The sequence below is a fragment of the Anomaloglossus baeobatrachus genome, chromosome 10 (assembly GCF_048569485.1).
Source record: "Anomaloglossus baeobatrachus isolate aAnoBae1 chromosome 10, aAnoBae1.hap1, whole genome shotgun sequence".
Classification (NCBI taxonomy): Eukaryota; Metazoa; Chordata; class Amphibia; order Anura; family Aromobatidae; genus Anomaloglossus; species Anomaloglossus baeobatrachus.
The window spans coordinates 206,797,630-206,815,931 of record NC_134362.1 but is presented as its reverse complement, the minus strand read 5'-3'; positions in this window follow the sequence as shown (position 1 = coordinate 206,815,931).

Genomic DNA, 18,302 nt, shown 5'->3' with positions numbered 1-18,302 from the left:
GTGAAATGTGTCACCAGTGGAGTGGGAACAGCCAGTGAACTGATTGGTAAGAGACGGGATGGAATTGGGAAGGAACAGCAAGAAAAAGAGTGACGATAAGTGAATAAAAAATGGAGGGAACTGAACACATATTTGATGTGTTGGAAAGGACAAGAGACATGAGAGTTGAGTTTGTTGTGCTGTCAGGGAAATCCTTCACCATATTAATTCATAAGATTATATATATCCCTTAATTCTCCATATCATCACACAACCCGTTCTACCTTCACCTACTGTATCCCCACCCTTCCCTGTAGACTGTGAGCGCTTGCGAACAGGGTCATCTCTCCTCCTGTACCCTCACCCATCACCTGTAGACTGTGAGCCCTTTTGGGTAGGGTCCTCTCTCCTCCTGTATCCTCACCCATCACCTGTAGACTGTGAGCCCTTTTGGGCAGGGTCCCCTCTCCTCCAGTACCCTCACCCATCCCTTGTAGACTGTGAGCCCTCGTGGACAAGGTCCTCTCTCCTCCAGTACCCTCACCCATCCCCTGTAGACTGTGATCCCTAGTGGACAGGGTCCTCTCTCCTCCAGTACCCTCACCCATCCCCTGTAGACTGTGAGCCCTCGTGGGCAGGGTCTTCTCTCCTCCTGTACCCTCACCCATCCCCTGTAGAGATATATATATATATATATATATATATATATATATACTGTGTTTCCCCTATTTAGGAGCAAAAAACAAAAGTCAATAAGGCATAACAGAAAAATATCCCTAAACAGTCCAATAGTCAAGGGTCCTACAGTCAAGATCCCTAGAGGTAACACTTCACCCTAGATTAGTTGATTCCGCATTGAGATATAGTTCTAATTATGTTGCCAATTACTATATTTGTGAGGAGGTTGTGATATTATCAACCCTCAACCCCTAGTCGACTAGGGGTTGAGGGTTGATAATATCACATCCCACTGGGACCCTCATGAAGAAGCACTGGTGAAACGTGCGTCAGGGTGACCTGTCCCTCCCTGCTTTATGCCTGCAGCACGGTATTTTCAGCCTGACTTATTCTCTACTTTATATGGCTGTCTTGCGCTTCAGCTCTGCATTCAGCTGATCTCTCCGCTTTTCTTGTCTTTGTTTTTGCACTAAAAGGGATTTGTGCAATATATTCTATATGTCTTCTTGCATTTACAATTTATTCCTTATGCAATAATTCTTTTTTTGGGGATGTGCAATATTTATCAGCTATCTGTATATATTTATTTTTTAGAATTTTTGCATGTATTATTATTATTTTTTATATACTGATTGATATTTATTGCACTTTATTTGTGGTTTCCTTTTTGGACACAATCTCTGATTGCTTTACTTGCTGTAACAAGTTACATGTTCCACTTGGATCCTTCTGACCCCTAGTGGTTATTTTGGGAAATGCAGCTGGTTGCTAAATATCTTTCTTATGATGCCATTTTTTGTTGTATTAATACAATTTTACATCTTTTTTCTGCTTCTGTGCTTTGGGCATATTTGGGAGGTGTATTTAAGTATATCCCAATTTTTCTATTATGTTTTTTTTTCAATAATAATTATTCTATTAAAAATATTTTTAATTAGTTTTTGGCTATTAACTCTCAATTGCTTGTAAGTTTTAGGATCCCGGTATAGTGCGGCTCCTATTTATCCTGCACTCTACACTGAGCGCTTGCACCAGGATTTCGTGTAAGGGTATGTGCCCACAATGAGGAATAGCAGCTTTTTGGACACAGCGTGTTTTTGCTGCGTCCACACCACTTCGTAGTGCAGTACAAGCACAGTGGATGGATTTATAGAAATCCCATGCCCACTGTGCTTCTTTTCTCTGCAGCGTAAACTCACCTGCGTTGTGGCTTCCCTAGATCCAGTATGTCAATTTATGCCGCGGAGATGTGCGTGTCCTCAGCTTGGAAAACAGCAAAAGTCCACAGCGCCCCAAACACTGATAGTGGGCGCTGGCAGCTGTATTCTCCTGTGGAGAACACTTGCGTTTCCGCAGGGGAAGCCACACTGCGTCCAGGACACGGCGTCTGCGGATCGTGGACACATAATTTAAATCTATGAAAAAATGTGATTCAGACAAAATTTCCAACGGTAAATTCACTGTTGTGAGGGAATCACTTTGACCTCGCATCAGGTCTGTGGTACCGGCGGTGTCCCATCTTTTTACGCCTCTTTTTAGGCGGGCACAAAAAGTGCAGTCATCAACAGTTTTGTTCACCTACGAAAAGACGGACACCACTGAACAGAGGCCAAACAGAACCCAGAGTAACTCTGCTGCCTCATTAGTAAATGGATCTATTGCAGATTTCACTTGAATCACGTATTGTGGAGATATAGATGGAAACCCCAATGTAAGCGCTCAGCATAGAGCACAGGATAAATGTGATCCAAAATGATCTGTACCAAAATCGCCACCAAAGAGCATTCAAGTGAACCCACAAAAACTCAATTCCCCACTCAGGTCCGTCATCAGTTAACGGAAATCTAAGGGGCTTCCACATTACTGGTAGCACAAAGGCTCTGGAAAAACACTATGGCTCCCCCCTCTCCCGTCAAAAAAGAAATCCAGCAAAATCTGCGCTTCCAAATACAAATTCCCCCCTCTCTTCTGAGCCCCACAATGTGTCTAAACCACCGTTAGCATCCACATGTTTGGCATTATTGCAGCCTGCCTAAATGTACAGGGTGCAGCTTTCCAGAAGCACGAGCTCGGCACAATATACAGGCACTATAATGTACTGGGCACTACAATGACTTATTCACTATTTTTAACTCTGCAACATTCACTGTGTTTCACACCATGGGTGTTGTCTAGAGACTAAATTGTCACTACACCCAGAGGTGAATTCCCAGTGGGGTTTAATTTCCAAAATTTGGTCACTTGAGGGGGTTTCTTCTGTTCTGGCAATTAGGGGCTCTGCAAATGGAGTCCGCCAACTGTCATAAGAAAATCTGTGCTCCAAAAATCAATTGGCGCTCCTTCCTTCCCGAGCCCTGTGGTGCATCCAAATAGTACTCCACTGTTTAGGCACCTCAGGGAGTCTCCAAACGCGACATGGCGTCCACTAATGATTGCAGCTAATTTTACTTTCAAAAATTCAAATGGTGCTCCCTCCCTTCTGTGCCCTGCCGTGCGCCCAAACAGTAGATTTCCACCACATATGAGGTATCCGCGCACACAGGAGACATTGTATGTGCATTTTCCTAACAAAAAAAATTATGTTTCAAAAATTGCACTGATATAAAGTAGAAATGTGGAAAATGTTATTTGGTAACTACTTTGTGGGACAGAATTCTCGGATTTATGGACATAAAATTGCAAAGTTTGAAAATTGCGAAATATTGTACATTTTTGCCAAATTTCCAATTTTTTTCACAAATAAACGCAAAACATAACGGCCTTAAATTTACAACTATCATGAAGTACAATATGTCACAAAAAAACCCCAATGTCAGAATCACCGGGATTCAATGAAGCGTCAGAAATGCAAAAATGTCCTGGTCATTAAGGTGTTTTCAGACTGGGAGTGAAGGGGTTAATGTGTGGGAAATGATGGCCGCCTGGAATTCCAATGACAATGATATTTAATTCATTAGGTTGCACACGGGGGATGTGGCACAAGGGATGGATCTAAACGCATCAATTACAGAACATGATTGAAAAGGACGGAGCATTGGGATTGTTGTGATTATGAAGAAATTTGCATATATTTATTTATATATTGTGTTTGGGAATTGGGTAGGGGCGGACACATCATTGGTGCAACATGTGCAGCCGCACAGGGGCCCATATATTGTTCTTGCACAGGGCCATATATTGTTCTTGCACAGGGCCCATATATTGTTCTTGCACAGGGGCCATATATTGTTCTTGCACAGGGGCCATATATTGTTCTTGCACAGGGCCATATATTGTTCTTGCACAGGGCCCATATATTGTTCTTGCACAGGGCACATATATTGTTCTTGCACAGGGGCCATATATTGTTCTTGCACAGGGCCCATATATTGTTCTTGCACAGGGGCCATATATTGTTCTTGCACAGGGCCCCATATATTGTTCTTGCACAGGGGCCATATATTGTTCTTGCACAGGGCCCATATATTGTTCTTGCACAGGGGCCCATATATTGTTCTTGCACAGGGGCCATATATTGTTCTTGCACAGGGGCCATATATTGTTCTTGCACAGGGCCCATATATTGTTCTTGCACAGGGCCATATATTGTTCTTGCACAGGGCCCATATATTGTTCTTGCACAGGGGCCATATATTGTTCTTGCACAGGGGCCATATATTGTTCTTGCACAGGGCCATATATTGTTCTTGCACAGGGCCCATATATTGTTCTTGCACAGGGCACATATATTGTTCTTGCACAGGGGCCATATATTGTTCTTGCACAGAGCCCATATATTGTTCTTGCACAGGGGCCATATATTGTTCTTGCACAGGGCCCCATATATTGTTCTTGCACAGGGGCCATATATTGTTCTTGCACAGGGCCCATATATTGTTCTTGCACAGGGGCCCATATATTGTTCTTGCACAGGGGCCATATATTGTTCTTGCACAGGGGCCATATATTGTTCTTGCACAGGGCCCATATATTGTTCTTGCACAGGGCCCATATATTGTTCTTGCACAGGGGCCATATATTGTTCTTGCACAGGGCCCATATATTGTTCTTGCACAGGGCCCATATATTGTTCTTGCACAGGGGCCATATACTGTTCTTGCACAGGGCCCATATATTGTTCTTGCACAGGGCCCATATATTGTTCTTGCACAGGGGCCATATATTGTTCTTGCACAGGGGCCATATACTGTTCTTGCACAGGGGCCATATATTGTTCTTGCACAGGGGCCATATATTGCTCTTGCACAGGGGCCATATATTGTTCTTGCACAGGGGCCATATATTGTTCTTGCACAGGGCCCATATATTGTTCTTGCACAGGGGCCATATATTGTTCTTGCACAGGGCCCCATATATTGTTCTTGCACAGGGGCCCATATATTGTTCTTGCACAGGGCCCATATATTGTTCTTGCACAGGGGCCATATATTTTTCTTGCACAGGGGCCCATATATTGTTCTTGCACAGGGGCCCATATATTGTTCTTGCACAGGGGCCCATATATTGTTCGTGCACAGGGCCCCATATATTGTTCTTGCACAGGGTCCATATATTGTTCTTGCACAGGGGCCATATATTGTTCTTGCACAGGGGCCATATATTGCTCTTGCACAGGGGCCCATATATTGTTCTTGCACAGGGGCCCATATATTGTTCTTGCACAGGGGCCCATATATTGTTCTTGCACAGGGGCCCATATATTGTTCTTGCACAGGGCCATATATTGTTCTTGCACAGGGCCCATATATTGTTCTTGCACAGGGCACATATATTGTTCTTGCACAGGGGCCATATATTGTTCTTGCACAGGGCCCATATATTGTTCTTGCACAGGGGCCATATATTGTTCTTGCACAGGGCCCATATATTGTTCTTGCACAGGGGCCCATATATTGTTCTTGCACAGGGGCCATATATTGTTCTTGCACAGGGCCCCATATATTGTTCTTGCACAGGGCCCATATATTGTTCTTGCACAGGGGCCATATATTGTTCTTGCACAGGGGCCATATACTGTTCTTGCACAGGGGCCATATATTGTTCTTGCACAGGGGCCATATATTGCTCTTGCACAGGGGCCATATATTGTTCTTGCACAGGGGCCATATATTGTTCTTGCACAGGGCCCATATATTGTTCTTGCACAGGGGCCATATATTGTTCTTGCACAGGGCCCCATATATTGTTCTTGCACAGGGGCCATATATTGTTCTTGCACAGGGGCCCATATATTGTTCTTGCACAGGGGCCATATATTTTTCTTGCACAGGGGCCCATATATTGTTCTTGCACAGGGGCCCATATATTGTTCTTGCACAGGGGCCCATATATTGTTCTTGCACAGGGCCCCATATATTGTTCTTGCACAGGGTCCATATATTGTTCTTGCACAGGGGCCATATATTGTTCTTGCACAGGGGCCATATATTGCTCTTGCACAGGGCCCATATATTGTTCTTGCACAGGGGCCCATATATTGTTCTTGCACAGGGGCCCATATATTGTTCTTGCACAGGGGCCCATATATTGTTCTTGCACAGGGCCATATATTGTTCTTGCACAGGGCCCATATATTGTTCTTGCACAGGGCAGATATATTGTTCTTGCACAGGGGCCATATATTGTTCTTGCACAGGGCCCATATATTGTTCTTGCACAGGGGCCATATATTGTTCTTGCACAGGGCCCCATATATTGTTCTTGCACAGGGGCCATATATTGTTCTTGCACAGGGCCCATATATTGTTCTTGCACAGGGGCCCATATATTGTTCTTGCACAGGGGCCATATATTGTTCTTGCACAGGGCCCCATATATTGTTCTTGCACAGGGCCCATATATTGTTCTTGCACAGGGGCCATATATTGTTCTTGCACAGGGCCCATATATTGTTCTTGCACAGGGCCCATATATTGTTCTTGCACAGGGGCCATATACTGTTCTTGCACAGGGCCCATATATTGTTCTTGCACAGGGCCCATATATTGTTCTTGCACAGGGGCCATATATTGTTCTTGCACAGGGGCCATATACTGTTCTTGCACAGGGGCCATATATTGTTCTTGCACAGGGGCCATATATTGCTCTTGCACAGGGGCCATATATTGTTCTTGCACAGGGGCCATATATTGTTCTTGCACAGGGCCCATATATTGTTCTTGCACAGGGGCCATATATTGTTCTTGCACAGGGCCCCATATATTGTTCTTGCACAGGGGCCCATATATTGTTCTTGCACAGGGCCCATATATTGTTCTTGCACAGGGGCCATATATTTTTCTTGCACAGGGGCCCATATATTGTTCTTGCACAGGGGCCCATATATTGTTCTTGCACAGGGGCCCATATATTGTTCTTGCACAGGGGCCATATACTGTTCTTGCACAGGGCCCATATATTGTTCTTGCACAGGGGCCCATATATTGTTCTTGCACAGGGCCCATATATTGTTCTTGCACAGGAGCCCATATATTGTTCTTGCACAGGGCCCATATATTGTTCTTGCACAGGGGCCCATATATTGTTCTTGCACAGGAGCCCATATATTGTTCTTGCACAGGAGCCCATATATTGTTCTTGCACAGGGGCCATATATTGTTCTTGCACAGGGGCCATATATTGCTCTTGCACAGGGCCATATATTGTTCTTGCACAGGGCCCATATATTGTTCTTGCACAGGGGCCATATATTGTTCTTGCACAGTGGCCATATATTGTTCTTGCACAGGGCCCATATATTGTTCTTGCACAGGGCCCATATATTGTTCTTTCACAGGGGCCATATATTGTTCTTGCACAGGGGCCATATATTGTTCTTGCACAGGGCCCATATATTGTTCTTGCACAGGGGCCATATATTGTTCTTGCACAGGGGCCATATATTGTTCTTGCACAGGGGCCATATATTGTTCTTGCACAGGGCCCATATATTGTTCTTGCACAGGGCCCATATATTGTTCTTGCACAGGGGCCATATATTGTTCTTGCACAGGGGCCCATATATTGTTCTTGCACAGGGGCCCATATATTGTTCTTGCACAGGGCCCATATATTGTTCTTGCACAGGGGCCCATATATTGTTCTTGCACAGGGGCCCATATATTGTTCTTGCACAGGGGCCCATATATTGTTCTTGCACAGGGGCCCATATATTGTTCTTGCACAGGGGCCCATATATTATTCTTGCACAGGGGCCATATATTGTTCTTGCATAGGGGCCCATATATTGTTCTTGCATAGGGCCCATATATTGTTCTTGCACAGGGGCCCATATATTGTTCTTGCACAGGGGTCATATATTGTTCTTGCACAGGGGCCATATATTGTTCTTGCACAGGGGCCATATATTGTTCTTGCACAGGGGCCCATATATTGTTCTTGCACAGGGGCCCATATATTGTTCTTGCACAGGGGCCCATATATTGTTCTTGCACGTGGGCCATATATTGTTCTTGCACAGGGGCCATATATTGTTCTTGCACAGGGGCCCATATATTGTTCTTGCACAGGGCCCATATATTGCTCTTGCACAGGGCCCATATATTGTTCTTGCACAGGGGCCATATATTGCTCTTGCACAGGGGCCCATATATTGTTCTTGCACAGGGGTCCATATATTGCTCTTGCAGAGGGCCCATATATTGTTCTTGCACAGGGGCCATATATTGCTCTTGCACAGGGCCCATATATTGTTCTTGCACAGGGGCCATATATTGTTCTTGCACAGGGGCCATATATTGTTCTTGCACAGGACCCATATATTGTTCTTGCACAGGTGCCATATATTGTTCTTGCACAGGGGCCATATATTGTTCTTGCACAGGGGCCATATATTGTTCTTGCACAGGGGCCATATATTGCTCTTGCACAGGGCCCATATATTGTTCTTGCACAGGGGCCATATATTGTTCTTGCACAGGGGCCCATATACTGTTCTTGCACAGGGGCCATATATTGTTCTTGCACAGGGGCCATATATTGCTCTTGCACAGGGCCCATATATTGTTCTTGCACAGGGGCCATATATTGTTCTTGCACAGGGGCCCATATACTGTTCTTGCACAGGGGCCCATATATTGTTCTTGCACAGGGGCCATATACTGTTCTTGCACAGGGGCCATATATTGTTCTTGCACAGGGCCCATATATTGTTCTTGCACAGGGGCCATATATTGTTCTTGCACAGGGGCCCATATATTGTACTTGCACAGGGCCCATATATTGTTCTTGCACAGGGCCCATATATTGTTCTTGCACAGGGGCCATATATTGTTCTTGCACAGGGGCCATATATTGTTCTTGCACAGGGCCCATATATTGTTCTTGCACAGGGCCCATATATTGTTCTTGCACAGGGGTATTTTCTGTCTGCCAGTGGAATTGGGGATATGGGTGTGTGGACCATCTAGGTTCCTAGTTCTTGATGTAGAACACATAGAGGCAGTGTGAACAGGGTAAATCCAGGGCAGCTCGTTGCTCTTTCCCTGACCTGGGAGGAATGTGCTGCAGTTTCGCCAGGAGATCAGGGCAGCTTTATCTTGGGGTGTGTGAGAACCTGAATTGCAGCTATACAGGGATTGTTCAAGGACGGTAACGCCTCAGACTGTGGAAAGAAGGAAAAGAAAAGGAGAAAGAAAGAAAAATCGGGTGAGAAAAGTATTGTACTGGTGTCAGTATAGAACGACGAGGTGGAATGGCAACAGGGTGGGGGGATAGAAGGATATTAGCATGTAAAAAAAAATGCCAAATGTGTGTGTGATTTTATATATATATATATATATATATATATATATATACATTCTTGGGTTGTGAAACAAATTGTCTGGACGGCTGGACAGTACCCACAGCAGTGAACGAGGTTCAGTCAATCCTTCAGCCTTAGGATCCCTCATTCCACCGGTCTAGGATTGGCCCTTAGGGCCCACTAATCCACTAAGGTCAGGCCTCCTCCACACACCTCCCTCAGATGTGCTCACATTCACGACTTGGGGACTCTCCTCCTGATTTTCTCCTGCAACTCCCTTTTGTCACCCTTGCTTCTTGCCACTCTCGCCTCCCGAACTCACAGAACCAGGGAAGTGGCCGAGCACACCATGGCCATCTTGTGGCCAAACAGTAAAATAGCATTACATGACAACCGAACTACAAGTTGCAGCCAGTCTACAGGTCTGGGGTGATCGGAGCCCAGCACCTTCCTTACATATACTGACAACATATCCAGTTCTACTGTTCCTTGTTGCTCCACAAATCAATCCAACCTCTCTGCAAACACCCCCAGTCCTTGCAACTTATCCTGACCTTAGAGAATCCACTGCACCCAGTGACGACATAACACCGTCTGAAATCACAGGGCTGTACTCTCTCTGACAGACCATACACTATACAGGGTGTCCACCCATATCCTGTATACACCGCACCTATATACAGTGTGTCCACCCATATCCTGTATACACCGCACCTATATACAGTGTGTCCACCCATATCCTGTATACACCGCACCTATATACAGTGTGTCCACCCATATCCTGTATACACCGCACCTATATACAGTGTATCCACCCATATCCTGTATACACCGCACCTATATACAGCGTGTCCACCCATATCCTGTCCACCACACCTATATACAGGGTGTCCACCCATATCCTGTATACACCGCACCTATATACAGGGTGTCCACCCATATCCTGTATACACCGCACCTATATACAGTGTGTCCACCCATATCCTGTATACACCGCACCTATATACAGTGTATCCACCCATATCCTGTATACACCGCACCTATATACAGCGTGTCCACCCATATCCTGTCCACCACACCTATATACAGGGTGTCCACCCATATCCTGTATACACCGCACCTATATACAGGGTGTCCACCCATATCCTGTATACACCGCACCTATATACAGTGTGTCCACCCATATCCTGTATACACCGCACCTATATACAGTGTATCCACCCATATCCTGTATACACCGCACCTATATACAGCGTGTCCACCCATATCCTGTCCACCACACCTATATACAGGGTGTCCACCCATATCCTGTATACACCGCATCTATATACAGGGTGTCCACCCATATCCTGTATACACCGCACCTATATACAGTGTGTCCACCCATATCCTGTATACACCGCACCTATATACAGGGTGTCCACCCATATCCTGTATACACCGCACCTATATACAGTGTATCCACCCATATCCTGTATACACCGCACCTATATACAGCGTGTCCACCCATATCCTGTCCACCACACCTATATACAGGGTGTCCACCCATATCCTGTATACACCGCACCTATATACAGGGTGTCCACCCATATCCTGTATACACCGCACCTATATACAGTGTGTCCACCCATATCCTGTATACACCGCACCTATATACAGTGTATCCACCCATATCCTGTATACACCGCACCTATATACAGCGTGTCCACCCATATCCTGTCCACCACACCTATATACAGGGTGTCCACCCATATCCTGTATACACCGCATCTATATACAGGGTGTCCACCCATATCCTGTATACACCGCACCTATATACAGTGTGTCCACCCATATCCTGTATACACCGCACCTATATACAGGGTGTCCACCCATATCCTGTATACACCGCACCTATATACAGTGTGTCCACCCATATCCTGTATACACCGCACCTATATACAGTGTATCCACCCATATCCTGTATACACCGCACCTATATACAGCGTGTCCACCCATATCCTGTCCACCACACCTATATACAGGGTGTCCACCCATATCCTGTATACACCGCATCTATATACAGGGTGTCCACCCATATCCTGTATACACCGCACCTATATACAGTGTGTCCACCCATATCCTGTATACACCGCACCTATAGACAGTGTGTCCACCCATATCCTGTATACACCGCACCTATATACAGTGTGTCCACCCATATCCTGTATACACCGCACCTATATACAGCGTGTCCACCCATATCCTGTATACACCGCACCTATATACAGGGTGTCCACCCATATCCTGTATACACCGCACTTATATACAGGGTGTCCACCCATATCCTGTATACACCGCACCTATATACAGTGTGTCCCCCCATATCCTGTCCACCGCCATTAACTTGAGAACGGCGGCAGCTATAGGCATAGAAGTGGTGTCTAGGTATAGTAAAGTAGCCATGCGCTGCACAATGAAACCACCTATAGCGCCACCTGGTGGAAAACAACAGAGTTAGCATTTTTATCTCAAATTGAACGAGAAAGAGAAAAAAAGTGAATTACAAAATTGTAGGGCATCATCAATTCAATACGAATCCACACCTTGCACAGAAATGCTATGATATGAAACCCATGACCCCCCCCCAAAAAACATTGAATGCTGGTCACGCATATGGCGCTCATTAGTGGCACCCGTCAGCTGCAATGCACATCTGGGCTCTGCACAGCATACTGTATCTTGCTGCAATGCACATCTGGCCTCTGCACAGCATACTGTATCTTGCTGCAATGCACATCTGGCCTCTGCACAGCATACTGTATCTTGCTGCAATGCACATCTGGCCTCTGCACAGCATACTGTATCTTGCTGCAATGCACATCTGGCCTCTGCACAGCATACTGTATCTGGCTGCAATGCACATCTGGCCTCTGCACAGCATACTGTATCTGGCTGCAATGCACATCTGGCCTCTGCACAGCATACTGTATCTGGCTGCAATGCACATCTGGCCTCTGCACAGCATACTGTATCTTGCTGCAATGCACATCTGGCCTCTGCACAGCATACTGTATCTTGCTGCAATGCACATCTGGCCTCTGCACAGCATACTGTATCTTGCTGCAATGCACATCTGGGCTCTGCACAGCATACTGTATCTGGCTGCAATGCACATCTGGCCTCTGCACAGCATACTGTATCTTGCTGCAATGCACATCTGGACTCTGCACAGCATACTGTATCTGGCTGCAATGCACATCTGGACTCTGCACAGCATACTGTATCTGGCTGCAATGCACATCTGGCCTCTGCACAGCATACTGTATCTGGCTGCAATGCACATCTGGACTCTGCACAGCATACTGTATCTTGCTGCAATGCACATCTGGCCTCTGCACAGCATACTGTATCTGGCTGCAATGCACATCTGGCCTCTGCACAGCATACTGTATCTGGCTGCAATGCACATCTGGCCTCTGCACAGCATACTGTATCTTGCTGCAATGCACATCTGGCCTCTGCACAGCATACTGTATCTGGCTGCAATGCACATCTGGACTCTGCACAGCATACTGTATCTGGCTGCAATGCACATCTGGCTTCTGCACAGCATAAAGTATCTTGCTGCAATACACATCTGGCCTCTGCACAGCATACTGTATCTGGCTGCAATGCACATCTGGCCTCTGCACAGCATAAAGTATCTTGCTGCAATGCACATCTGGCCTCTGCACAGCATAAAGTATCTTGCTGCAATGCACATCTGGCCTCTGCACAGCATACTGTATCTTGCTGCAATGCACATCTGGCCTCTGCACAGCATACTGTATCTTGCTGCAATGCACATCTGGCCTCTGCACAGCATACTGTATCTGGCTGCAATGCACATCTGGACTCTGCACAGCATACTGTATCTGGCTGCAATGCACATCTGGACTCTGCACAGCATACTGTATCTGGCTGCAATGCACATCTGGCCTCTGCACAGCATACTGTATCTTGCTGCAATGCACATCTGGCCTCTGCACAGCATACTGTATCTGGCTGCAATGCACATCTGGCCTCTGCACAGCATACTGTATCTTGCTGCAATGCACATCTGGCCTCTGCACAGCATACTGTATCTTGCTGCAATGCACATCTGGACTCTGCACAGCATACTGTATCTTGCTGCAATGCACATCTGGCCTCTGCACAGCATACTGTATCTTGCTGCAATGCACATCTGGACTCTGCACAGCATACTGTATCTTGCTGTAATGCACATCTGGCCTCTGCACAGCATACTGTATCTTGCTGCAATGCACATCTGGCCTCTGCACAGCATACTGTGTCTGGCTGCAATGTACATCTGGACTCTGCACAGCATACTGTATCTTGCTGCAATGCACATCTGGCCTCTGCACAGCATACTGTATCTGGCTGCAATGTACATCTGGCCTCTGCACAGCATACTGTATCTTGCTGCAATGCACATCTGGACTCTGCACAGCATACTGTATCTTGCTGCAGTGCACATCTGGACTCTGCACAGCATACTGTATCTGGCTGCAATGCACATCTGGACTCTGCACAGCATACTGTATCTGGCTGCAATGCACATCTGGCTTCTGCACAGCATAAAGTATCTTGCTGCAATACACATCTGGCCTCTGCACAGCATACTGTATCTGGCTGCAATGCAAATCTGTCCTCTGCACAGCATAAAGTATCTTGCTGCAATGCACATCTGGCCTCTGCACAGCATAAAGTATCTTGCTGCAATGCACATCTGGCCTCTGCACAGCATACTGTATCTTGCTGCAATGCACATCTGGCCTCTGCACAGCATACTGTATCTTGCTGCAATGCACATCTGGCCTCTGCACAGCATACTGTATCTGGCTGCAATGCACATCTGGACTCTGCACAGCATACTGTATCTGGCTGCAATGCACATCTGGACTCTGCACAGCATACTGTATCTGGCTGCAATGCACATCTGGCCTCTGCACAGCATACTGTATCTTGCTGCAATGCACATCTGGCCTCTGCACAGCATACTGTATCTGGCTGCAATGCACATCTGGCCTCTGCACAGCATACTGTATCTTGCTGCAATGCACATCTGTCCTCTGCACAGCATACTGTATCTGGCTGCATTGCACATCTGGGCTCTGCACAGCATACTGTATCTTGCTGCAATGCACATCTGGACTCTGCACAGCATACTGTATCTGGCTGCAATGCACATCTGGCCTCTGCACAGCATACTGTATCTTGCTGCAATGCACATCTGGACTCTGCACAGCATACTGTATCTTGCTGCAATGCACATCTGGCCTCTGCACAGCATACTGTATCTTGCTGCAATGCACATCTGGACTCTGCACAGCATACTGTATCTTGCTGTAATGCACATCTGGCCTCTGCACAGCATACTGTATCTTGCTGCAATGCACATCTGGCCTCTGCACAGCATACTGTATCTTGCTGCAATGCACATCTGGCCTCTGCACAGCATACTGTATCTGGCTGCAATGCACATCTGGACTCTGCACAGCATACTGTATCTGGCTGCAATGCACATCTGGACTCTGCACAGCATACTGTATCTGGCTGCAATGCACATCTGGCCTCTGCACAGCATACTGTATCTTGCTGCAATGCACATCTGGCCTCTGCACAGCATACTGTATCTGGCTGCAATGCACATCTGGCCTCTGCACAGCATACTGTATCTTGCTGCAATGCACATCTGGCCTCTGCACAGCATACTGTATCTGGCTGCAATGCACATCTGGGCTCTGCACAGCATACTGTATCTTGCTGCAATGCACATCTGGACTCTGCACAGCATACTGTATCTGGCTGCAATGCACATCTGGCCTCTGCACAGCATACTGTATCTTGCTGCAATGCACATCTGGACTCTGCACAGCATACTGTATCTTGCTGCAATGCACATCTGGCCTCTGCACAGCATACTGTATCTTGCTGCAATGCACATCTGGACTCTGCACAGCATACTGTATCTTGCTGTAATGCACATCTGGCCTCTGCACAGCATACTGTATCTTGCTGCAATGCACATCTGGCCTCTGCACAGCATACTGTGTCTGGCTGCAATGTACATCTGGACTCTGCACAGCATACTGTATCTTGCTGCAATGCACATCTGGCCTCTGCACAGCATACTGTATCTGGCTGCAATGTACATCTGGCCTCTGCACAGCATACTGTATCTTGCTGCAATGCACATCTGGACTCTGCACAGCATACTGTATCTTGCTGCAGTGCACATCTGGACTCTGCACAGCATACTGTATCTTGCTGCAATGCACATCTGGACTCTGCACAGCATACTGTATCTTGCTGCAATGCACATCTGGCCTCTGCACAGCATACTGTATCTGGCTGCAATGCACATCTGGGCTCTGCACAGCATACTGTATCTGGCTGCAATGCACATCTGGGCTCTGCACAGCATACTGTATCTGGCTGCAATGCACATCTGGCCTCTGCACAGCATACTGTATCTTGCTGCAATGCACATCTGGCCTCTGCACAGCATACTGTATCTTGCTGCAATGCACATCTGGCCTCTGCACAGCATACTGTATCTGGCTGCAGTGCACATCTGGCCTCTGCACAGCATACTGTATCTGGCTGCAATGCACATCTGGCCTCTGCACAGCATACTGTATCTTGCTGCAATGCACATCTGGCCTCTGCACAGCATACTGTATCTGGCTGCAGTGCACATCTGGCCTCTGCACAGCATACTGTATCTGGCTGCAATGCACATCTGGCCTCTGCACAGCATACTGTATCTTGCTGCAATGTACATCTGGCCTCTGCACAGCATACTGTATCTTGCTGCATTGCACATCTGGCCTCTGCACAGCATACTGTATCTTGCTGCAATGCACATCTGGCCTCTGCACAGCATACTGTATCTGGCTGCAGTGCACATCTGGCCTCTGCACAGCATACTGTATCTGGCTGCAATGCACATCTGGCCTCTGCACAGCATACTGTATCTGGCTGCAATGCACATCTGGCCTCTGCACAGCATACTGTATCTGGCTGCAATGCACATCTGGCCTCTGCACAGCATACTGTATCTTGCTGCAATGCACATCTGGACTCTGCACAGCATACTGTATCTTGCTGCAATGTACATCTGGCCTCTGCACAGCATACTGTATCTTGCTGCAATGCACATCTGGACTCTGCACAGCATACTGTATCTGGCTGCAATGCACATCTGGCCTCTGCACAGCATACTGTATCTTGCTGCACGTTGTGTAATATGGTAGGTGACATGTTTGCACAGGCATCTGTGATACGTGGTGGTAGGTCCTGCAATGTTGGTGGAGGGGTCGCTGCTGTGTGATGTGACCTCACAGAAAGAAGTGCAATGGGGTCAGGTCAGGTGAGCAGAGGCCACTGCACACAGCCCCATACCCAATGACTTGTAGGAGGTCTCCATGAGGTGTCGCTTCACGTCCGCAGCCTTGTGAGTGTTACACACGTTCTAATCACAGCATTTCTGTGCAGGGTGTGGATTTGTATTGAATTGATGAAGCCCAAAACTTTGTAATTCACTTTTTTTCTCTCTTGTTCCGTTTTCGAGATAAAAATGCTAACACTGTTGTTTTCCACCAGGTGGCGCTATAGGTGGTTTCATTGCGTAGCGCATGGCTACTTTACTATACCTAGACACCACTTCTATGCCTATAGCTGCCGCCGTTCTCATGTTAATGGCGGTGGACAGGATATGGGGGGACACGCTGTATATAGGTGTGGTGTATACAGGATATGGGTGGGCACACTGTATATAGGTGCGGTGTATACAGGATATGGGTGGACACGCTGTATATAGGTGCGGTGTATACAGGAGATGGGTGGACACACTGTATATAGGTGCGGTGTATACAGGATATGGGTGGACACGCTGTATATAGGTGCGGTGTATACAGGATATGGGTGGACACGCTGTATATAGGTGCGGTGTATACAGGATATGGGTGGACACGCTGTATATAGGTGCGGTGTATACAGGATATGGGTGGGCACACTGTATAGAGGTGCGGTGTATACAGGATATGGGTGGACACACTGTATATAGGTGCGGTGTATACAGGATATGGGTGGGCACACTGTATATAGGTGCGGTGTATACAGGATATGGGTGGACACACTGTATATAGGTGCGGTGTATACAGGATATGGGTGGACACACTGTATATAGGTGCGGTGTATACAGGATATGGGTGGATACACTGTATATAGGTGCGGTGTATACAGGATATGGGTGGACACACTGTATATAGGTGTGGTGTATACAGGATATGGGTGGACACACTGTATATAGGTGCGGTGTATACAGGATATGGGTGGACACACTGTATATAGGTGCGGTGTATACAAGATATGGGGGGGACACACTGTATATAGGTGCGGTGTATACAGGATATGGGTGGACACACTGTATATAGGTGCGGTGTATACAGGATATGGGTGGACACACTGTATATAGGTGCGGTGTATACAGGATATGGGTGGACACGCTGTATATAGGTGCGGTGTATACAGGATATGGGTGGACACACTGTATATAGGTGCGGTGTATACAAGATATGGGGGGGACACACTGTATATAGGTGCGGTGTATACAGGATATGGGTGGACACACTGTATATAGGTGCGGTGTATACAGGATATGGGTGGACACACTGTATATAGGTGCGGTGTATACAGGATATGGGTGGACACACTGTATATGTAGAGAGCGAAGGTCACCTCCTCTGTCTGCAGAGTTATTATCCTATAAATAAGTGAATGCTAAATTACTAAATGCTCAGGGGTTAAAGAGCCGCTGTTTCCAACCCACAGTGTGTACAGGCGGGTGCCAATGCATTGCATTGTAGATATA